The sequence below is a fragment of the Agelaius phoeniceus genome, chromosome 7 (assembly GCF_051311805.1).
Source record: "Agelaius phoeniceus isolate bAgePho1 chromosome 7, bAgePho1.hap1, whole genome shotgun sequence".
NCBI lineage: Eukaryota > Metazoa > Chordata > Aves > Passeriformes > Icteridae > Agelaius > Agelaius phoeniceus.
In genome coordinates, this window is record NC_135271.1 from 9384045 (window position 1) to 9407500 (window position 23456).

The following is a 23456-nucleotide window of genomic DNA, read 5'->3' on the forward strand; positions in this document are numbered from 1 at the left end:
CAGGAGAAAAAGGAGCCAAGGCTGTGGGCCAGGGGCACAAACCTCTGCCAGGACTGACTCCCAGAGCTCTGCTCTTTCCCCAGCATCCTGCAAGAGGCCCTGGGCTATTTGGGAGGCAGCTCTTCTGGGCACCCTCCTCTGCCAGCCTTTTCCAGTCTGCTTGGCCATCCCTCGGTGACAAGGCCCTCTGGCCCACGACTCGGGGACTCTGTGGAGCTCCCTGGGCACACATTTCAGAGGCTGTGGGGAGAAGGGGCTCTCACCTGGCCAGCAGAGCCACGGCATAGTGGTGGGTGTCAGCACATAGCAGCGTGTCCCAGCCACAATGGCTTTCCATTGCCACCACCACATCCTCGTGCTGCATTCGGCAGAGCAGGGACTTCAGGGTCTGCACTGCAAACCTGCGTGCACAGCAAAGGCCAGGTCATGCTGGGAGCACTGGCTCCTGGCCAGGGACATGGCAGGGACAGGAGGAGTGGGATGGAGCAGCTGTTGGGGCTGGTGGCAAGGCCGTATTCCTCCTGGCATATCCCCTTCCAGAAGGCATCGACCTCCTCTGGCATATCCAGAGTGCTGAAGAACACTTGGGAGAGCGGATGCACAAAGAGGCGGGGGAAATGCACCGTCACCATATGTGGGACACAGGGCACCTGGAGGATCTTCCACATCACCACGGTTGCCTGCAAAGGACAAAGCCCCCAGAGACAGCGCTCAGTTCCCAGGCGTTCATGTGGCAGGGCCCGAGCGTGGCAGGGAGAGGCTCAGAGAGAGGCAGGGGGAGCACGGGGCCTGCTGGGCCTGGAGCTGCCCCTGGGCCAGGTTTCAGGCCAGCGCCTGCGGCAGGGAGATCCAGTGGGGGAAGGGGGATGGAGAGGCGGCCTTGGGGCCAGCAAAGGCCAGTTAGAGAAACTCACAGCCAGGACAAAGACACCCGTTTTGTCCCCATCGGCGGTGCACGTGCTGTGCTTGGGCCAGCTCCCCAGCACGTGCAGGAGTATCAGCAGCGCTGGCTCTGCAGTCCTGGGCGAGCACATGATGCTCTTCCACATGGTGAAAGCAGCTCTGTAGGGTTAGAGCTCTGTCTCAGGGGGGTCTCAGACACAGCAGCGGGGCCTGGGCAGCAGTGGGGAGCTGAGCTGGCTGCCAGCTCTGCCTCTGCCCAATGCCACTGGCCAGCAGCAGCCAGGCAGCCCAGGCCTGTGGGGACAGGCCCCTGAGGGGCAGCGAGGGAGCATGGCAGCAGGCTCGGGGGCTGACGTGCCAGGGCTGGCAAAGGGAGCAGCCAGAGGGCCCTGGAACTCTCTGTTGCTCAGGCCAGGCTACAAGCTGTACAACCTGGGCCAGGCTGTACAGGCTGATGGGCTGGGGAGCCCTGAGCCCCTCTGGGCACGTGGGCCCCATACCTGTCACAGGACGGGGCCACACGCAGGAGCGTCATGACTACGTCAGCAGGCTGTGCTTCTGTCAGATCCAGCAGGCTCCTGTTCAGCCTGTGCTCAGCAAACTGATTGGCCAGGAGCCACTGGTGGATGTATCTGACCATGGCAGGCACCTGGAGAAGGCATGGGGAGACTTGGAAAGCTGCCAGAAGGAGGAATGTCCCCAGCTTCTCCAGACAAGTGCTTCCCTTGCCACCACGCTGCCATGGCCTCCAAGAGTTCCAGTGAGCAGCAGGCATGGCTTGAGCGAGCAAGCAATTCCTGGGAGGATCAAGCCTGGCCACAGGCTGCTTACTTGCTTTGGGTTGGAAAAGCCTTCCTCTACGAGCATATCCAGCAGAGCAGCACTGGTCTTGGTTTTAAAGATGTGCGAATAGGCTCTGAGCCCAGTGCCCATGGTGCTGGTCTCTTCCGCCCGAATTTTCTTGATGAATTTGCAAACCAGCTGTAGGAGAAGGGCAAGAAGCCAGGCATGTTGCAGGCAATGCTCCAAGCGCGGTTCCAGCAGGCCCAGCCCAGGTGGGGATGGCTGCAGGTACCTGCGCTGTTCTGCGGAAGAGGCCACGGCTGGATTCCTGCTCTTGTGTGCGCTCCAGGGCTGCACCTGGCAAAGAGCGAGCGCAGGCAGAGCTGAGGGGCTGCGGGAGAGGCCGGAGAACACGGCCCAGCCCTGCGCTGCCCAGGCAGGGAGAGCCCCGGGATGCCCCAGGGGATGGAGTACAGCCCTTGTGGGGCCCGGCCCCTTTTCTGTCCTGTCCATGGGCATGGCCCAGGGGATGGGATGGGATGGGATGGGATGGGATGGGATGGGATGGGATGGGATGGGATGGGATGGGATGGGATGCAAAGGCGCCAAGCTGGCTGCAGGCACCAAGCCTGTGGCCCAGTTCTACCACTCACCCTCTTGCGGCAGCTCAATTGGCAGCACCTCTTTGGTCTCCTGTGCTGGGGCAGCTGCAGGGCCTTCTTCCTCCTCTTTCCCCCAGGCCATCTTGGGTGCTCTCGGGGGTCTCTGCTCCATGTTAGTGGCTGGATTTGTGGCTACTTGCAGGAGAGATGCCTCAGAAAAGCTCCGAGTCAGCAAGTCCTGCAGTTGTGCCTGGAAGGCACCTTCAAGACAGAAGCCTCGGCAAGGCTACAGGACAGCAAGTCCTGCACTCTGGTCTCCAGGGCTCCTGCCACAAGGACAGGAGACTCCTGACAACGATTGTGGTTGGGCCTCGAGGGCGCTGGTGTCAGGGATGGGAGATGCCTCTGGGGCACCAAGTCCCACGCCCTGCCCTCGAGAGCACCTGCAGAAGAGAAGTCTCGGGAAGGCCACGCGTCACCAAGTCCTGTGGCCTGGCCTCGAGCTCAGCTGCAGGAATAAGGCTTTGCAAAGGCTGCGGGTCAGACGGGAACAAGCGTGCTGTGCGAGGGCTCCTCACGGCACTGCTCTGTCCTGTCCTGCCCCGTTGTGTGCTCCCAGCTCCCGGGCAAGCTTCTATTTCCTACGTGTCACAAAGGGGCCTTGGACACCGGGTTCCGTTCCATGGCACGGTGACCGTGCTGCAGCGTGCCAGCCAGGGCCTTTGCACACACTGCCGCCTGCCCTGGGGCTGCCCCCAGCCCAGCCAATGTGGCCCAGGCTGGAAGGAATCCCTGGCAGCAGGTGTCTAAGGCAACCCCACAGGATCTTTAGGAAGGGCTCAGAGCATCAGCAAACTGCCCGGCTCTGCGGGCTCATTCCTATCCCCATATCTTTCATTGAGAGCATTTGAATTTCTAAATTAGAATCATTTGAAGGGAGAGGATTTCCATTTTCCATTTCAGAGAAGCCTTCTGCCTTCATTAGCAGACGCCTCTCTCTTCAAAGCAAGACAATTGTTTATCATCTTGCAGATCCGCACTTGCTGGGGAGCCCTGTTTTACACCAGGCAGCTGGAGAACCATTCCCAGCAACTGGGAAATCCTAGCTGGTCCATCCACCCATAGATGAGGTCTCCAAATAATAAAGCCTCTTATTTGGCCTTATCATAAAGCAGAGCAATAGGGCTCAGGATCTCAGTCCCTGGGTAGGGACCGGGTGCCCGAAGCTCGCTCGCTCATGCCAACGCCTCGGGGCTGCCATCTAGCAAGCATGGTGATTATCAGCTCTATAGCAATTGCAAGCTCTCAGGATTTCAGCTCTGCTTGCTAGGTAGTGGTGCCCTGGGCTGGAGGCTGCAGCAGACGGAGAGAGAGGAGAAGGAGAAGGCGCAGGCTGTTCCACGAAGATGGCTTTATTTGGGGAGGTCCATGAAAGGTCTCTGCTCTTCTTCTTTCTCCCCTAATGGGGTACAGTATGCTTCTTTTATAGGGTTGGAAAGGATCCAAGCTTGACCAATGGGTAAGGGGTTAACATGACATTGCCTTATAGGGTTAGAGAGGTAGGTTAGGGGGTGGAGGACAGAAAAACAGGAATTTTCTTTTGCTGTTTCAGCATTCCTATTGTTCATATCCTCCATGGTACTTTTCCTAAATCTATGGGGTTTACTACAACTCCACTTTCTGTTTTTACAAAAAAGGCGTTTGTTATAGTTCTTTTGAAACAGTGAACAAGGCACGAGAACATAGCTAACACAATAACAACTACAAGGAGAATCAACAACATTCCCTTAACCAAGGATGCAGCCCATCCTGTTAATCCCCATTGCCCGAAAAGTTCATTGACCCAATCTGGGATTCTTTCTACTTTCAAGTCCTTCACGAAATCTTTCAGTTTCTGGATGTTCACATGGATGGATTCCGAGCGTGAAGAAAAGTTGAAGCAGCACATCCCTTCGAAGTCTTCACAGCCGTGTCCATGGGCAAGCAGCAGGAAGTCGATTGCTGCTCGATTTTGGAGCGAAGCCTGTCTTGTGGTTTCTTCTTCCTTTAAGAGATCACTCAAGGCTGCAGATGTAGCATTAGCTTGTTTACTGAGCCAGCACCCAAGGTGATTGATTTCACTGAGGGCTTTAGCTGCAGCTACCCAGGGTAAAAACAGGGAGACAGCAATCTTTTTTGGTTTGTTCCAATCGTATAATTTAGGGTCACAATTTTCATCAAATTCAGTGTAGGACCTTTTTTGTCGTTTTGATTCGCTTTCTTTTTTCCAATTATGTAACAGGGTGATGTTTGGTGTAAGGGTAGAAAGTTTTCCAAGGGTACAGGGACCTCCCTGGAGTCGGGAGGGGATCTCAGCCCATACTCTGTCACCACAGATGAGAAACATTCCCTTGGGTAATACTTTGGGATGGAGAGAGGACACAGAAATCACGCGAGCCGTGTAATTGCACCAATCGTGAGAGTTATAGGCTTTGTTAATTGGTGATATCTCTTTTCGATATGTGTTTTTGTTCTGGTCAATTTCTGGCCAATTGTTTTTTGGACGTCTAAAGTAAAATTTGACGCAGTATGTGGCCTTGGAGGACCCCAACAGATCTAATTCTTGGGGTTCCTCTCGAGCATCTGGCAGAATTTTTGTCCACTCATCCCAAGTATCAACCACATTGGGTCTCTTACCTGTGGTGCGGAGGATCTCTGAGTTATAGACAGGCCAGTCATCTGCTACAAAGGGAATTCCTACTAGACATGTGGAAAGTGGATTATCAATGCTTCCCATGGACAAGCACATGTTGTCCTGTTTTAATGTTTTTGCTAAGGTTACCCAAACATTATGGCTGGGCTGTGGGCTAATCCAGCCGAAGGCACGTGGTACGGTGAAGAACATCCAGGCAGCAATGAGGACAGCAGCAACGGAGATATTTTTCATCTTTGGGCAGGAATAGGGCTTCTGATAGGGAATATAAGCAGAATTTGTTATCTTTATGATGAGAGGGTTTTCTGCCTTGTTCTTTTCTTGTTCCCCTCCTCCCTCCCTTTTTCTTTTAATTTCTAAGCTACACTATGGGAGGAGGAGTGGGTAGAGGGTTAAGGGGTTTTAAAAGGTTAGGGAGAAGGAATAACAGCGGGTTTTTTTTCTTTTTTCTTTCTTTAAATAGAAAAAAAAAATCAGTGTAACAACATATAGTTCAGAGAACCCTTTTGTGTTAAAGCTATCTATAGCCTGATGCAGCAGAGTGTTGTTTAGCTTTCAGTTTTGTCTGCTGTCTTGTGATGGGGTGGTCTGTTCTTGTGTTCGTGGGTATTCGGCGACGTCTTCGTCTCCAGGCAGAGCTGGTTTGGTTTTGAGGTGGTCTTGTGTTTGCCTCAGGAGCGTTCTTGTCCCCGTTTGCAGGAGTAGTGTTCTCAGTGCCTAGGTATGGCTTTATGTTTTTTCCTGGGTACCTCCTCGGACCGGATGGTAGTAGCACGCACGCATATCCTCTACCCCAGGTAATCAACTGGTGAGGCCCAGAAATTTGGTGTGTTTCAGGGTCCTTCACGAGCACAGGTGGTTTCTCAGTGAGCTTTGCTTGGGTGGTATTTGCAAAGTGGCGAAGTATTGGTGGGTCAGGCTCTGATGCTGTACAGTTCAGGAAGTTGATGACGTAGAGAGCCTTGCAAAGTCTTTCCACTGGAGATGTGATTCTCGTGTCTCTGTTCTGTTGATCGAAGGCTCTTTTGAGGGTTTGATGTGTCCTTTCCACGATGGATTGTCCTGTGGGGTTTACAGGTATGCCGGTCTTGTGTGCTATTCCCCATTCATTGAAGAACTCCTTTAACTTGCAGGAAGTGTAGGCTGGTCCATTATCTGTTTTAATCTCTTTTGGTACACCCAGGGCAGCAAAAGCGAGGAGAAAGTGTTTTATTGTGTGAATGGTATTTTCTCCTGCATGTGATGATGCAAATACTGCTCCTGAAAACGTGTCGACTAATACATGCACGTATTTTGACCTTCCAAAAGGTGCAAAGTGAGTTACATCTGTCTGCCACAGCTGGCAGCTATTCAGACCTCGGGGATTGACTCCCATCCCCAAAGATGGTATCTGATAATTCTGACAGTTCGGACATGTAGCCACGATAGCCTTTGCCTGATCCTTTGAGAGCTTAAACATTCTCATAAGGGCAGGTATATTTTGATGAAAAAATGCGTGTGACAACTCTGCCTGGGCAAAGATGTTGGGAACATTAGCAGTTTCTGCTGCCATTGCTAATGCATCCGCTTTCCTGTTGCCTTCTGCAACAAAACCTGGGAGGTCTGTGTGTGACCTCACATGCACTATATGGTAAGGTTGCTTTCTGTGGGAGATTAGGTATATTAATTTAGAGAGCAGTTGGTACAACTTTGGATTAGAGACCTCTTTGAGAAGAGCATGTTCTGCTCTCATCGCTATCCCAGCGACATAAGCTGAATCTGTAACCAGATTGAAAGGCTCGTTTTTAAACTTTTCAAAGGCTCTGACAACAGCTGCTAATTCTGCATTCTGTGGAGATCCCTCCACTATTTGTATGTCAGAGTGCCAATCTTGTGTTTGGGGGTCTCTCCATGTAACCACCGACTTGTGGGAAGTCCCTGAGCTATCTGTAAAGAGGGTTAGAGCCTTGAGAGGTTTTCTACTTTGGATTTGTTTTGGAATCAAATGGAAGGTTACATCAGGGTTAAAAAGTTTGTGTTTTGGGATCCTAACTGAAGTTTGGCCCGTGTAGCTATCCAGGGCAAACTGGAGGCTTTCATTGGTCTGGATCAAATCCTCAAAGTCTGTAAGAGTTATTGGTAAGTATATGCATTCAAACTCACAACCTGAAAGAGAGCGAAGGCGAGTCCTTGCCTTTTTTATTAAATGTGCTATGACCTCCTGGTAGGTGGTGAGTGTCTTTGTGGGCTGGCTATTTGTAAAGACCCATTCCAGTATCAACAAAGGGTCTCGAAGCTGGGAGTCCCATTGGAAAATCAGTCCATGGAATCGAGGTGCTTTTCCCAGGATGATGAACTGGAAAGGCAGGCTGGGCTCGAAGCGATGGGCTTTGCGTGAAGACAGGGCTTCCTGGACTTTGGTGATGGCACCTCTGGCTTCTTCTGTGAGAGTGCAGGGAGAGTCCAGGTCCTTAGGTCCACAAAGAAGGTTGAACAAGGGAGCAAGGTCCTCTGTTGTAATTCCTAGCAGTGGACGTACCCAGTTGATGGATCCGCAAAGGCTGTGTAAGTCCCTGAGGGTTTTTGGGTTGTCATTTATGGTGAGCTGCTGAGGTACGATGGTTCTTTCCCGGATCTGGACTCCAAGGTAAGTCCATGGCTTGGTGTACTGGATTTTGTCCTCACGAATCTCCATTCCTGCCTTTTCTATGGTTTCAATAGTCTTTTTAACTGTATTGTCCAAGTAAGCTTTGTCTGAAGCACACACCAGGATGTCATCCATATAGTGATGGATGATAGCATCGGGGAATGATTTCCGAATGGGAGACAGAACGTGAGCCACGTACCACTGGCAAATGGTTGGGCTGTTTTTTAGTCCTTGAGGAAGATAACGCCAATGATATCTTTTGAGCGGGGCCTCCTTGTTAAGAGAGGGAATGGAAAAGGCAAACTGTGGAGCATCCTCAGGGTGCAGAGGAATGCTGAAGAAACAGTCCTTAATGTCTATGATAGCAAGTGTCCAGTCTCTAGGCAGCATCGATGGGGAGGGCAGGCCAGGCTGGAGGGGGCCCATGTCCTTGATGACCTCGTTGATTCTGCGAAGGTTGTGGAGAAGCCTCCACCTGTTTGTCCCAGGCTTTGGTAGAATGAAGACTGGAGAGTTCCAAGGGCTGTTGGACTCCACTATGTGGCCTTTTGCGAGCTGTTCTTCCATGAGGGTGTTTAGGGCGTGCAGTTTGGCTTTATTTAGGGGCCACTGTTCAATCCAGAGTGGCTTGTGACTTTTCCAGGTGAGACGAGGTGTTTCTGGCAGCGCGCTTAGCTCAGTGGCCCCGATTAGAAATCCTGAGTGGGAATACGTAGGGAAGCTCCCCACTGGGATAGAACGTCTCTGCCCCAAAGGGTGATGGGGGCCCTTACCACGAATGGACGAATGGTTGCCAGCTTGCCTTCAGGCCCTTCCATGAGGATGTTGTTCTTGCTTCTCATGGACACTGTAGCTCTGCCAATCCCTGAAACCATGCCTGCAACAGGTTGTAGATCCCAGTGTGCTGGCCATTCTGAGTGGGCAATGATGGTCACATCAGCACTGGTGTCCAGCATCCCTGGCAGGTGGGTCTTCTCGCCTTTGCAGGTGAGGCTGCACTCAATGGTAGGCTTGGATGGTCCCACAACTTGTGCCCACATAGCTGTAGGGTTGAGAGGAATCTGTTCCCTGTGATCCTTTGGGAGTAAAAAGGCTTGTGCTATTGGAGTTCCCTTTGAAAGAAAAAATGGTGAGTCTATGCAGTATACCTGGACGAGAATCTCTTGTCCTGGCTGCACTGTCAGCACTTCTGGAACAACGAAGATCTCCTTTGGGCTATTAAGAGAGTCACCTATAATTAAAATGTGCGAAGGACCACCTTTTGGCCCATATTTGCCTGTGGGAACACGGTGAACATTCTCATTATTAAAGTCAATGGACAAAGCAGTTACCAGTTGACGGCGGGTTCCCATCTGGGTTGGATCCTCTTCTTGTGGTCTGGAACCTCCTGGGCTGGTGCGGGGTTGGGTCTGGGTGGCCTTTGATTTGTTGTCAGCACCCGGGGCTCGACTGGGCGGCGCAAGGAGTTTCCCGGACGCTGCTGGTAGCACTGTTGATTCTGGGGTCTTCGGTAATTGTTACGGTGATATCGGGGCTGTGATCTCTCTGGGCAGTCCTTTAGGTAATGTCCAAGATCCCCACAGTGATAACATTTAGCTTGGTCTTTAGAAGCTATTACTGCATATGCCCCAGAAACTCCTTCAGCAATACCCTTAGCAACTGCTTGGGCCACTGTATTTTCCGTGGACATGTGACGTGTACAGCATTCCAGCATTTGCTCTATGGTGGGGTCTGTATCCATGGGTAGAGACCTCAAAATGGTTTTTGCATTTTTCATTAGAGTTACACAAGGCAAGTTTACATAAGAGTTCCTTCTTTGCCTCTGTGCTCTCTATCTGTTTCTCCAGAGCATCTCTAAGTCTGTCCACAAATTTGATAAAACTTTCATCTATCCCTTGTTTAATAGTAGAAAAATGCATTGTTGGCATTGACTCATCATGCACGAGAAGTAAAGAGGTTTTTGCTGCGAGAGCAATGTCCTGCAGTGCCTCTTTATTCAAGGTTTCCAATTGGTCTGATGGTTTGTGTAAGTCACCTTCACCAGCTAGTTGGGCTACCATAAAATTCGTCTTATTAGCATCCGCAGAATATGAATCTGATAATGTTTTTAAATGTCTTTTCCAATGCTTGTCCCATAACAAATATTCTGCTGGGGACAGGAGGCAGTGTGAAATATTTTTTATATCGTGGGGAAGTAAGACATGTGCTGAGAACATGGCTTCTAAGAAATTCCTAAAAATATGTGAGCTTCGCCCATGTTCTTTGGCTATATTTCTTAATTGCACTAGTTCCTTATTCGAGTTCGCCTTCCATGTCTTTATAGTGGACTCGCCACCATTCCGTCCTTGCTTATATTCTACTGGGAAAGCATTAATTTTCTGTGCCAGCTCCCAGTCCCCAAATTTTGTCGCTTCTATTTTAGAAAGAGCCCATGGATCCGTGTGGATCGTATCAGAATCAGATTCACTGCAAGAGCTCTGGTCCTCTGAGGAGGACTGAGGGAGGGTTGCTATCCGTGACTTACGCTTTTTTCATTTAGAAGCGTTTTTCAAAGGTTTCAATGGCTGGGGGGGAGACATGGCATGACCTGGGTAGGGGGAGGCGCCAGTGGAGCTGGGATGGCAGCACAGCACGCACAGGACCGGGTGGCGGGGGTAGCACTTTGGGGGGTGTCTGGGATTCCATTGGGGTGGCATCGAGGGTGGGCGGAGGGTTGGGGGGACACGTGATGGGGGCAGGGGGGCTGGGCGGGGTGGGGGTCTGGGCATGGGGGGAATGAGGGGAGGCAGGCAGTGGGACTGGTCTGGGGTGCTGCAGTTACGGGGTGGGTTGGTGGCACTGCGCTTGTGTGAGGTCCCCTTGCTCTACCGACTGAGCTAGCCAGGCCAGTCGGAGCCGGGACGAGGGGAGCGGGGGCGGCGGGTGTGGTGACGGGAGAGATGGTGGGGGACACCAGCGCGGGGGTGGGGGGGGCCGCAGCGGAGGGGGGCAGAGCTGACGCAGGGGTTGAGGGGGCGGCAGAGGCAGGAAAAGGGACCCCCAGGACCGGAAGCAAGGAGGAAGCCGAGCCGGGGGTAGGGGGGATGTGTGGAATTACAGATAAGAGAGGATCCGCGGAGTTGGGCAGCGCAGGTCCCGCAGGGGTGGAGGATGTGGGAGGGGGAACTGTGGTGGGCAGCGTAACCTCTGCTTTAGGAGTAACGGAGGCGAGGGGGACTTTAGGAACGAAGGGGTGGTGTGAGATATGCAAGTGACATTCCTCTGAGTCCTTATCAATCTTGTTAGTATTTGAAGAGGAAGTGTCTGTTACCGACTACAAAATCTTTTCTCTGTTAAATCTTTCAACGGTTTTAGTTATTATATGGAATAAAGGCAAATAGTTAGTTACAGAGAAATCCTGGTTTGTTTGGGAGATATATATTGTGTTCCTGATCATATCCCAAAACGAATTTTCAATGACTGCTTTCTTATCAGTATCAGGGTATTGCGAAATAATCGAAGTTACAAATTTTATAAGGTTAGTTTTTGAGAGCTTGCCTTAAGAAAAGGAGAAGTTGTTAGCAGATAAGATTTCTAAAATAGTCAAATATATCTCTCTCTCGGTTTTACTTAGTTTTAATGTACTAAAAATTGTACCCATGTTAATGGTTAGCCCTTCCAGCAGAAAAAACATGAAAAAAAAAGAAAAAAAAACGAAAAAAAAGTTTTGGAGCCCCGAAGTTATGCACGCAATATTAGCTAATACGTACAGTCCCTGGGGTCCAAGATCTGTGGAAGGGGTCTGCTGCGTCAGTTCTTCTCAGAACTTTCTGTCGTTCAGATGTAAGTTTTGAGTGTCGAACTGACCCTCCTGGGGAAAGGATTTTCTAAAACGAAAAGTCCCTTCACACAAGGAGCGGCTTCCCAAACAGGCAATCACAGAAAACCCCGGGGGGGTTTCGTTGCTCAACCAACGGATATCGCCTCTGGGGGGTCCGAAGTAGTTGGACCGCCACTTTAATAAAGCCTCTTAATGGCGTTATCATAAAGCAGAGCAATAGGGCTCAGGAGCTCAGTCCCTGGGTAGGGACTGGGTGCCCGAAGCTGGCTCGCTCATGCCAACGCCACGGGGCTGCCATCTAGCAAGCATGGTGGTTATCAGCTCTACAGTGATTGCAAGCTCTCAGGATTTCAGCTCTGCTTGCTAGGTAGTGGTGCCCCGGGCTTGAGGCTGCAGCAGATGGAGAGAGAGGAGAAGGAGAAGGCGCAGGCTGTTCCATGGAGATGGCTTTGTTTGGGGAGGTCCATGAAGGGTCTCTGCTCTTCTTCTTTCTCCCCTAATGGGGTACAGTATGCTTCTTTTATAGGGTTGGAAAGGATCCAAGCTTGACCAATGGGTAAGGGGTTAACATGACATTGCCTTATAGGGTTACAGAGATTGGTTTGGGGTGGAGGACAGGAAAACAGGAATTTTCTTTTGCTGTTTCAGCATTCCTATTGTTCATATCCTCCATGGTGCTTTTCCTAAATCTATGGGGTTTACTACAGGGGAGCAGCTACAAATCCCAGCCCCGCAGCTACAATCCGTCACCGGGCTGCCCAGGGCTCTGCTCCCTGTGCGCACCAGGGGCAGTAGGGGCACAGCCTGGAGACCTTTCGGGGACACGTGGCGGATCCATGGCCAGCACCTTCCGCCCGAAGCCATTGTCTCCCGCTCCCTCCTGGCCATGGCGAGAGCCGGCTGGCATGGCCCTGGCAGGAGGCTTTCCTTGGATTCCCTCCATTTGCCTTCTGACCGTGGCTCTGTTCCTCTCTCTTCCAGCTCTTCAAGCCCTCAGGGAAGACAAGAGCCCATCCTGCATGAACACATGGAGTCAGATGAAATTCCAAAGAAGATCTGCAGAACTTCGTTTGTCTCCTGGACCAGATGTACCTGTCCCGGCCTCCTTCGATGATTTCCAGTTGGGACCACCTGCAGCTCCAGGCACAGCTCTGGCTGCTCTCAGCTGAGCCTGTGTGAAGCTCCAGCAGCTCCTGCCATCTCTCTCCCTGTTGGCATCTCCTTCCCTGCAGCCCTCAGGCCCTGCCCATGCCCTTTTTTACCTCCCAGCTCAGCCCTTCGCTTTGCTTTCCCTTAATAAACTGTTTGTGTTTTTCACTTTACCCGCGTCTCCATGGAGTTGAAGCGGCGCGAAACCTGAGCCTGGGGACACGCAGGGCCCTGCTGCCATTCTCCTCCCCGCTGTGTTCTGTGCATGGGCAGAGAGGAACAAGGGCAGCTCAGGCTGCAAAGGTCCCTGTCCCGCTGCTCCAGCTGCACAGCGGCGTGGAGGTAAAGGGCATGCTGAGCACGCTGAAGGGGAAAAGGACCCCGGGTTTTAGAAGAGCCAACAAGAGTGTGCTCCGAACCCAGCCGTGAGGGATTCCAGTGCAGGCATCCGCCGAGGGCAAAGGAGCTTGTAATGGTGGAACTTTCCACCAAGAGCTTCCTGAAAGCACAGCGATGCTCCATCCCTACACAGGGAGAGGAAGAGGGCAGGACAAGAGACCACCGTGGCCTAGCAGTGAGCTTTGGGTGTGCCGTAAAGCAAAAGAAGCAGCAGCGGCAGCAGAGTGGCTGCGAGTCGGGAGCGCGACCGTCCCAGCGGCCGCAGCGCTGTCAGGCAGCGCCTGCACGCTGGGTGCGCTTCCGGCGGCTCTGGTCTCCCCAGAAGCGGGGAATCAGGCAGCCCCTGCCTCAGACCCAGTCAGAAACCCAACCAAGTGAGACCAGAGACAGGGGCCCCTTCCCGTCCCTCTGGGGCACAGCTGCAAAACAGCCGCTGTGTCTTCCTGCGCCTGTGCTGTGCCCAGAGCCGGCCAGCTTGTGCTCTGCTGTGCCAAGAGCGTTCTGGGCCGGCAGGCAGAAGTGCTGCGTGCACAGTGGGGAAGGGGCTGACGAGAGCCTCCTACGGGAACAGGTCTCCGCTCCCTGGCTGGGAACAGCCTGGTTTTGCTGCCGTGAGCCGGCACGCGGCCCTTCACTCAGTGCCCAGACCCCGCGTATCGGGCCTAGGACCCGCGGGGAGGAGAGCGCCCACGAGCCCACCGAGGCGCCAGCGGCACTGCGGTATCACTACGTCTAGGGGGGATTCTTACTTAGAGGCGTTCAGTCATAAGCCCGCAGATGGTAGCCTCGCGCCAGTGGCTCCTCAGCCAAGCGCACGCACCAGGGCTCTCAACCTGCGGTTCCTCTTGTACTGAGCAGGATTACTATTGCAACAACACATCATCAGTACGGTAAAACTAACCTGTCTGACAATGGTCTAAACCCAGCTCACGTTCCCTGTTAGTGGGTGAACAATCCAACGCTTGGTGAATTCTGCTTCACAATGATAGCAAGAGCCGACATCGAAGGATCAAAAAGCGACGTCGCTATGAACGCTTGGCCGCCACAAGACAGTTATCCCTGTGGTAACTTTTCTGACACCTCCTGCTTTAAACCCAAAAAGCCAGAAGAATCGTGAGGCCCCGCTTTCACGGTCTGTATTCATACTGAAAATCAAGATCAAGCGAGCTTTTGCCCTTCTGCTCTGTGGGAGGTTTCTGTCCTCCCTGAGCTCGCCTTAGGACACCTGCGTTACACTTTGACAGGTGTACTGCCCCAGTCAAACTCCCCACCTGACGCTGACCCTGGAGCGGGTCACGGCCGACGCGTGCCGGCCGCTTGGCGCGAAGCGAGAGCCCCCCTCGGGGCTCGCCCCCCGCCTCACCGGGTAAGTGAAAAAACGATCAGAGTAGTGGTATTTCACCGACAGCCGGGATGCCAGCGGGCGGGTTGCCCTGCACCGCTGAGTGTGCGCCCGGCCTCCCACTTATTCTACACCTCTCATGTCTCTTCACAGCACCAGACTAGAGTCAAGCTCAACAGGGTCTTCTTTCCCCGCTGATTCCGCCAAGCCTGTTCCCTTGGCTGTGGTTTTGCTAGGTAGGGACAGTGGGAATCTTGTTCATCCATTCATGCGTGTCACTAATTAGATGACGAGGCATTTGGCTATATATCGAACACATATAAATAATATATGTCCTTTTTCCGGGTTAAGTAAAGGTGGCCCGTCCACCTTGGACAAATCCGGTTAAGCGGTACAAGTCCGGTAAGATTGGTCCGACTCAGGTGGTATTTGACGTGTTGGGAATTAAAGTTCCTGTCCCTACCCACTATGAGCTACCTAACTGGCCTGTGGCTGCCTTGCAAACCTAGCTACCGTCTAGTTTATTAAAATATAAAAGTAATAAGCATACATCTATAAATAAACATTGCTACAAAAGATCCCCCCAAGATACAAAATAGTAAAATGCAAAAACCAAGAGGTACAAGGTACAAAAATACAAAAATGTCTATCCTATACATTTGATTTCCTAGCTCTACTGGCAAACATATGTACAATGTCCACAGATGAGATGAGCGCGTCCGTGGATAAAGTCCTTGCAACAGTGATCTGCCTCGATCTGGGAAGTCCAAGAGTGTCCAAAAGTTCAAAGTTCCCCTTGTACCACTTCCCCCGCGCTCCAAGGGGAAAACCCATAAAAACAACGTCCTTAGCGTTGGTGAGGCTCCGCACTTCGGTTTCCAAATGTTTGTACTTGTTCACCTTCTCCACGGCAGCTTCCTCCAGTGTCGTCTTTGTCGACTCGAAACGTACTGTCACATCCACAACAAGTGCATGGTCCTCTTTCATGAATATCCGGTCCGGTTTGTACAGTTCCTTGGTGGCATCCCTTATGTGCAGCTCCTTGAACACCACCCAGTCTCTCTTTTTCGCCTCCTCAATAAGCCTCTCGCCAATGCGATTGTGCCTCTTGATTCTGGCATCCTTCGTCACTGGGCGGAAGCCAATGATGTGGCCGCAGGTCTCAAGGTCCGCCTCGCAGTGTCTACAAAACTTAACACAGTTATCTCCCCTCCCCCGTGCGAGAAATTCCCTCGTGGGATAAACATTGGCCCTGAGCTGTAAAGCAGTGAGGAGTTTCCTGTGAGGTATGCATCTATAATATTGAAGCCAATTATTACTAATTGTGTCCCCCTTAAAATTTTTTACTCCACGGCCTTGGGATTCCAATTTTGTCCACTTTTTAAACTCCTTTCTTCTCCAATCACATGGTTTGGGGAACTAACTTTTAGGGTTCGGTGCTTCCTACTCCAAAAGTGTTTCTGCAGTCGCGGGTGGTACAGACGCCGGTAGTGCATCCCAAATTGACGGCATCGCCGCTCTCTTCCCTCCAGCTTGAACCCATAGTTTCTCATACATCTTCTCCATCTCAGCTTTCTCCAGGAAGGCCTTCATCGTCTCGTCCGGAGACTGTGCAATGCGATGCAGTCTCCGGGCCTGCACACTGGGAATCAGTCCTGCCAATTTGATGACGCCCAAACCGCTGTCCCTCGTGCTCGAGTACAAGATGGCATCACCCGTGCATGGAGGCAAGTGCATCCAGTCCTTTACCGCTGTTCAGATCTTCAGGTCAAGGGCTTCAAGGGCCCCTGCTTTCATCTCTGTGTGTCCAGCCAGGTAGGTCAGTCGAGGAATGGTGTATGTTTTGAGGATATCGAGTTTTTGCAGAGGTTTAAGTGGGGCTCGGTCAATGCGTTCGAGCCAGACGTCTAGTTTTGCGGAAAGGTTGGTTTTTGCAAACCCAGTCCAGGGGTCGATCTGCAGGCCAAGGTATTTCTCTGATTCCCCGGGGTTAATCATGTTCAGGGGTGTGCCGTTGATGGTCCATGCAGCGCAGTTGTTGACGGTGTAGGAGTCTTTTGTGGGCTTGATGTAGAAGCCGTGGCACTTTTGTCCCTGCGTTTTGAGACCTGTGAGATCACAAAAGGTCTCTAGTATCTTGATGTTCACGTTCATGTTCTCCCAGGAGTCGCTCAACAAGACCAGATCATCAGCGATTGCCATGGCAGTTATCGTACGCTCTCCACGATGGAATCCTTTGCCACTCTCTTCCAGCTTGCACAACAGGGGGTCCATTGCCAGATTGAATAGAAAGGGTGACAGTGGATCACCCTTCTTCACTCCAACCCGGATCTGGATTTTGTCCGTGTGCGTGTTCTTCTTGACGGTGACATACGTACTGATGTCCTTGTACATATTGTCCACCAGTCCGACGACACAGGGATCCACTCTCCGTTGCTGTAAAACGTGTAAGATGTGCTGGTGGCTCACGGTGTCAAAAGCCTTAGCAATGTCCACGAATATAACACCCAGTGGTCTATGTGCATTTTTGGCAGTCCGAATTATAGTTTGCAGGAGCTTCAGGTTCTCAGAACATCCTGCCGCACTGATGAAACCTCTCTGCTTTGGGTTGAGGGGGCACGCCTTAATCATCCTCGCCATCACGATCCTGGAGAACAGCCTCAGCAAGATGGAACCAATCATGATGGGTCTCCAGTTGTTGATGTCTTTTAGGCGCTCCGGTTTTGTCGATTTGGGGATCAAAACAGTCCTGCACCCCCTCACCATGTCCGGGATGTCACCAGATGTTAGCCACAGGTTGAAGAGCTCAGCAGTCCGGGCATACCCGGGATCCATCTTCCTGATGTCCCCAAGGGCAATCCCATCTGGACCTGGTGCCCAGCCCTTGCTCATTTCCCGCACGTTCTTTTCAATTTCTTTGGCCGTAATTAAATCCCTGAAGGCCTTATGGTGGGCCTTCCCTTTAATTTCAAAGTCTCCAAAGACTCTCAAGTCTCACACCAAACTGTCCAGGTGTTTCCCATCTGGCCTTGAATACCGAATAAATTTCACTGGGTGATACATCACAGGACAGACATTCGATGTCGTCCAAAATGATCTTCGCTAATTTCCCCATCTAGATGGAATAAACGCTGAAAGCGGAGGTAGTTACCTCTTTTGATCGCTCTGTCCTTCATCCACTTCTGAAACTGTTTTCTTGGCTGCTCCTCCCGAGTTTCCTTTTTCTTTTCCCCCAGAGTGCTGTTCTTATTTGGCTCACTGATTCCAGGCAACCAAAGCAGTCCTGCGCTGTCTGATTGAGCAGTGGTCGCACCTTTTGGCCTTCTAATAACTGTTCAAATGCTCTGGGGAAGTTGTTAATTGTCCCCTCTGATAAACGTTCTTTGATCCTTTTTTGATAACGGGCCTGCAGTCGCCCTGCCCTCTGCTGGCCAATGGTTTCCCGGAGACCGTTATCCCTATCAAAGTGGTGTCCAGATGTCCCTATTGTTCCCTTCCCAGCAGCTGGTCCTTCCGGCTGGTGGCTCCCCCCAAGTCCATTGTTCACAGTTCCTGCCTGGGATTGATGACTTGACCCAGGTTCTGATTTCAAGTTCCCAGCTGCTCCCCCACCCACTCCATTCTTCCTGAGCAGCATTCTCCTTTTATCACCAATCTGCTTAGCTGTTTTGCTTGTTAAGTGTTCCGATATGAGCTTATTAATGTTTCTGTGACTCTCGAACTGTACCTCCAGCTTGACAAGTAGCTCTTCCTCCTCCTTTGTCCAGCATCTTTTGTGGGCTCCTCAGTTTGCTGTTTCTTTTGGTTGGGAAGCATCGATCCTCTCCTGGTTTCTAACCAGTGGATGTGCCAATCTTTTGTGTTGTCCTAGGCCAATTTTAGTCATAAAATCTCTACTGCATACCTCACATATCCACTCTCCCACTGGAGGCCCCGCATCCTTTGGACCCTTGCACTTTGCAAAATGACAAACAGTACTGTGATGGTTAAAATTCTCCCTCCCACACTAGGCACACTGAAAGCACACCCACTTCCTCCCATGAGACCCCTTAAGGTGTTCAATTAGGGCCAACATCGAGTTGACCTGGGTACCACAGCAAGGACATGGTGGATTTTTGTCAGGAACAGTCACCTTCACGATGTCATCCGGTGCTTGTTCACTGCGGACCTCAGGCACTGGAGGCAAGGCCTCTGGTGTACCCTCTTCCCCCTTCCCACTGCCTCCCTTCTCAAGTACATTCTGATCATCGTCCTTAGGGGGACTAGGATTTAAGTCGTCCCCCTCACTCAGTTGTGGTGTAGGCTGTTCATACACCTCAGGAAACCCGTTCAACACCCCCCCATTAACAGAAACATGAACCACCCCCTGTACATGCTCCTGCAGATCTGACCTATACAGTTCTAAAGAAAAATTCACCAGCAAGCCAAATTAATTTTCTGTCAATTTGGTGGTTGTAGATGTTACAAAATTATCTCAGGAGGTCTGAGTGCCCACCGATACCCTAGTAAGGTGGAACGGCCGCCCCCAGTTTCCTCCTCCAAGAAACGGATTTGGATTTGGAATAGCCGAGTCATGACCAGATTCAACATCGGGAACGGAATGGGTGGTCAGCCCACCTCCGAACCCGTCGCCCCTGTCCAACCAGGGGGCCAGGTTTCAGGTAGTAAGGGAGTCATAGTTACTCCTGCTGTTTACCCGCGCTTCATTGAATTTCTTCACTTTGACATTCACAGCATTGGGCAGAAATCACATCACGATGCTTTGTTTTAATTAAACAGTCGGATTCTCCTGGTCCACACCAGTTCTAAGCCGGCTGCTAGGCACCAGCCGAGGTGGGGCGCCAGCCCAGGGACCCCCTCCAGGGACCCTCCCCCGCGCGAACTGCTCGGCTGACGTTGGCCACGGCCGTGCGCCGCGGGTACCCCGCCGGCAGGAACCGACGGGGCAGCGGCGTGCTACGACGATGGTGGCGGCCCCGCTGGGGCGCCAGCTGCGGCAAGGCGGAGGGGGGGTGGAGGGGAGGGCGGGCGATGCCCACCACAGCTGGGGCGATCCAAGGGAAGGGCCCGGCGTGTGTCCAGAGTCGACGCCGTGCGCGCCCGCGCATGCCCCGGCGCCCGGGCGGGCCACGCGGAGCGCACTCACCCGCACGCGGTGCCTCGTCCTGCCACGGCACGCGCCCAGCCCCGCTGTGCGCCCCAGCCCAACCGACCCAGCCCTTAGAGCCAATCCTTATCCCAAAGTTACGGATCCGGCTTGCCAACTTCCCTTACCTACATTGTTCCAACATGCCAGAGGCTGTTCACCTTGGAGACCTGCTGTGGATATGGGTACGGCCCGGCGTGAGTCTTACACCCTCTCCCCCAGATTTTCACGGGCCAGCGAGAGCTCACTGGACGCTGCCAGAACCGTGACGCTTTCCAAGGCGTGGGCCCCTCTCTCGGGGCAAACCCTTTCCAGGGCGCCCAGCCCTTCACAAAGAAAAGAGAACTCTCCCTGGGGCTCCTGACGGCTTCTCCAGGATCGGATGCGTCACTGCACTGGGCGCCTCGTGGCGCCCGTCTCCGCCACTCCGGATTCGGGGATCTGAACTCGACTCCCTTTGCTGAGGGCGATTGAGGCCATCGCCCACCCTTTTGGAACGGCGCTCGCCTATCGCTTAGGACCGACTGACCCATGTTCAACTGCTGTTCACATGGAACCCTGCTCCACCTCGGCCTTCAAAGCTCTCGTTTGAATATTTGCTACAACCACCAAGATCTGCACCTGCGGAGGCTCCACCCTGGCCCACGCCCCAGGCTTCGAGGCGCACCGCAGCGGCCCTCCTACTCGTCGCGGCCTAACCCCCGTGGGCATCGCACTGCCGGCGACGGTTGGGTATAGGCCCAACATTCCAGCGCCATCCATTTTCAGGGCTAGTTGATTCGGCAGGCGAGTTGTTACACACTCCTTAGCGGATTCCGACTTCCATGGCCACCGTCCTGCTGTCTAGATCAACCAACACCTTTTCTGGGCTCTGATGAGCGTCGGCATTGGGCGCCTTAACCCGGCGTTCGGTTCATCCCGCAGCGCCAGTTCTGCCTACCAAAAGTGGCCCACTGAGCACTCGCATTCCATGGCGCAGCTCCATGCCAGCGAGCCGGCCCCCTTACCCATTGGAAGTTTGAGAATAGGTAGAGATCGTTTCGACCCCAAGACCTCTAATCATTCCCTTTACCAGGTACAACTGCCCATTGCCGAGTGCCAGCTATCCTGAGGGAAACTTCGGAGGGAACCAGCTACTAGATGGTTCAATTAGTCTTTCACCCCTAGACCCGGGTCGGACGACCGATTTGCACGTCAGGACCGCTACGGACCTCCACACAGAGTTTTCCTCTGGCTTCGCCCTGCCCAGGCATAGTTCACCATCTTTCGGGTCCTAGCACGGACGCTCACGCTCCACCTCCCCGGCCCCGCAAGGGGTCGGCGGGCGAGACGGGCCAGTCGTGCGCCCCGGGATCCCACCTCAGCAGGGGCGCGGCAGCCCTCACCTTCATTGCACCGCGGGCTTTCGACGACGGCCCCCGACTCGCACACGTGCTAGACTCCTTGGTCCGTGTTTCAAGACGGGTCGGGTGGGTAGCTGACCCTGGGCGCCGGAGCACAGCCTGTCAAGCCCGGCCCAGCAGCGCCGCGCGGTTGGGGTGCACTGAGGACAGTCCGCCCTGGTTGACAGTGGTGCTGGGGGTCCGTGGGCTCGGCCCCTGCACCCCTGCGTGAAATGCCGCACTGCGGGGACGCCGCCCCCACCCTCCCCACCCCCAGGAGGGGGAGGGCGGGGGAAAAGCGACGCCCCCAACCACAGCGCCGCCAACGGGGGGGGGAGGAGGGCGCTACGGCGGTCCTCTCCCGCAGCCCCAGGATTCAGCAAGACCTGCTGCCCGGGGGCTGTAACAGCCGCCGCCGCTCGCGCGGCGCTTGGCCACTTGCCCGTCGGAGGCCTTCCCAGCTGACCCAGAGCTGGTCGTGGCGCACCGCCGCAGAGGAAATGTGCCCGGTCATGGCCGGCTGCCGGTTGGGTGGCGGTCCCCACACCGGCCTGCCCCCCCCAGCTCGCCCCACGCACGGGGTTTACCCGGGGGACGGAGGGGAGGTGGAGGTAAGGATCCGCCGAACCCACGCTGGCCAACCGCAACTCGCTGGGTTGAATCCTCCGGGCGGATTGCGCGGGCCCCGCCCGTTTACCTCTTAACGGTTTCTCGCCCTCTTGAACTCTCTCTTCAAAGTTCTTTTCAACATTCCCTTACGGTACTTGTTGGCTATTGGTCTCGTGCCGCTATTTAGCCTTAGATGGAATTTACCACCCGCTTTGGGCTGCATTCCCAAGCAACCTGACTCCGAGAAGCCCCGGGCCTGGCGTGCCGGGGGGCCACTACCGGCATCACACCATCCACGGGCTACGGCCTCAGTCACAAGGACTTGGGTCCCCCAAGAGCTCCACCGGGGAGGGGGGCTTCTGTACGCCACATGTCCCACGCCCCACCACGGGGTGGGGATTCGGCACTGGGCTCTTCCCTCTTCGCTCGCCGTTACTGAGGGAATCCTCGTTAGTTTCTTTTCCTCCGCTGACTAATATGCTTAAATTCAGCGGGTCGCCACGTCTGATCTGAGCTTGCAATCCCAAAGCTCGGCCATGCCGCGCATGGGGGCGCGCGCGACGATGGCCGCCGTGTCTCCCCTGCCCGCTACACCGCCAGTCCCCCCCTCCTCTCCGCGCTCCCGGAGGGAGCCAGAGAGAGAGAGTGTGCGTGCGCATGAACGAGCGACGAGGAGACGGAGAGCCCCATCCCGGAGACGAGAACTGAAAAGGGAGTGGGGCAGAGATGGCCCCACACGGGAGGACCGGCCGGGCGGTGGCGCGCATGACGGCATCAGCGGGGAGAGAGAGAGGAACGACGGCGTCCCTCGGCGCGCCCCGAGACCGCGACAGAAGAGGAGGGGGTGGGCGAAGGGAGGACGGGGTCGGAACAACCATCCCCGGCGCTCTCGCCACGCACGCGCGCTCGGAAGCATGGCACGGTACCGCCGCGGTTCCCACCTGCAGACAGCCGCCGGTGCGGGGGGACGCTGGGGGCGAGGCCGTGCCTCGCCTCCCCTTTTCGCCCTCCTCTCTCTTTCTCTCTCGGCCCTTGGCAGTGCCTTTCGATGCCATCTCTCGCTCTCCCCAGGCTGCCGTGCCACCGCATCCACGGCATGGTCCCGGCGAGGACGAGCTCCACCCCAGCGGCTTGCTCCGGGAGCGGGGAGCAACGGAGTGCTCCCCGAGTCTGCATTTAGGGGGACGAAGGCCCTGCATGGCAACGACGACAACTGCAACGACGACGACTGCGACGACGACGACGCCCGCCGGGCCGCAGTGAAGGGATCGAGGCCTCCTAGGGAAACGCTTCCCTCGCCAAACCCCTGACTGCCTTCCCTCGGGCACCAGTGGGACGCTGCTGCTGCCACCGCCACCGCCGCCCACTGCGGGCAACGGGCCAGAGAGGCGACCCCAGCCGTGCCGCTAGCGTGGCCCCCGGATGGCTATTGATCATCAAGCGATCCTCAGACAGGCGTAGCCCCGGGAGGAATCCGGGGCTGCATGTGCCTTCGAATGGTCAATGGTCAATGTGTCCTGCAATTCACATTAATTCTCACAGCTAGCTGCATTCATCATCGACGCACGAGCCGAGTGATCTACCGCTAAGAGTTGTCCGGCTTTCGGGCACTGCTCACGCCAAGCGGCCCCTTTTTTTGTTACTCTGGGGCCAAGGACGCGGGGGTGCGCACCTGGCTTTGACCGTACGAGCACACAGAAACAGAAGGTGGAATAAAAACCAACTGGAGCAACCCACGCTCCGAAGGCCGGCCAAGAGGTGGGGGAGCCCGCGCTCCTGACCGCCTCCCCCATGAGGGGTGACGCCGACCTCACAAATGCTGTCCTTCGGAGGCGGACCAGGCACCCGGGCTCGGCTCGGCCTCCACGCAGAGGGCCACGCGGCGCGCGCTGGAATGCGGGAGGGCACGGCAGCCCACCTGTGTCTCACTTTCACGGGACGACACGCACAAAACACACAGCATGCAGCTGGGGGCGCGTGGCCATCGGCCCCCACACACGGCG

At 54.3% G+C, this 23456-nt stretch overlaps 1 non-coding gene and 1 pseudogene across 1 annotated transcript; both read right to left on the reverse strand.

Moving 5' to 3' along the window:
* Positions 1-13688: 13688 nt before the first annotated feature.
* On the reverse strand, positions 13689-21971 carry LOC129133420 (28S ribosomal RNA; annotated as a pseudogene).
* A 923-nt stretch (positions 21972-22894) lies between these two features.
* On the reverse strand, positions 22895-23047 carry LOC129131524 (5.8S ribosomal RNA). Its single transcript, XR_008535671.2, has one exon. It is a non-coding gene; the product is annotated as a 5.8S ribosomal RNA (ribosomal RNA).
* Between the last annotated feature and the right edge of the window lie 409 nt (positions 23048-23456).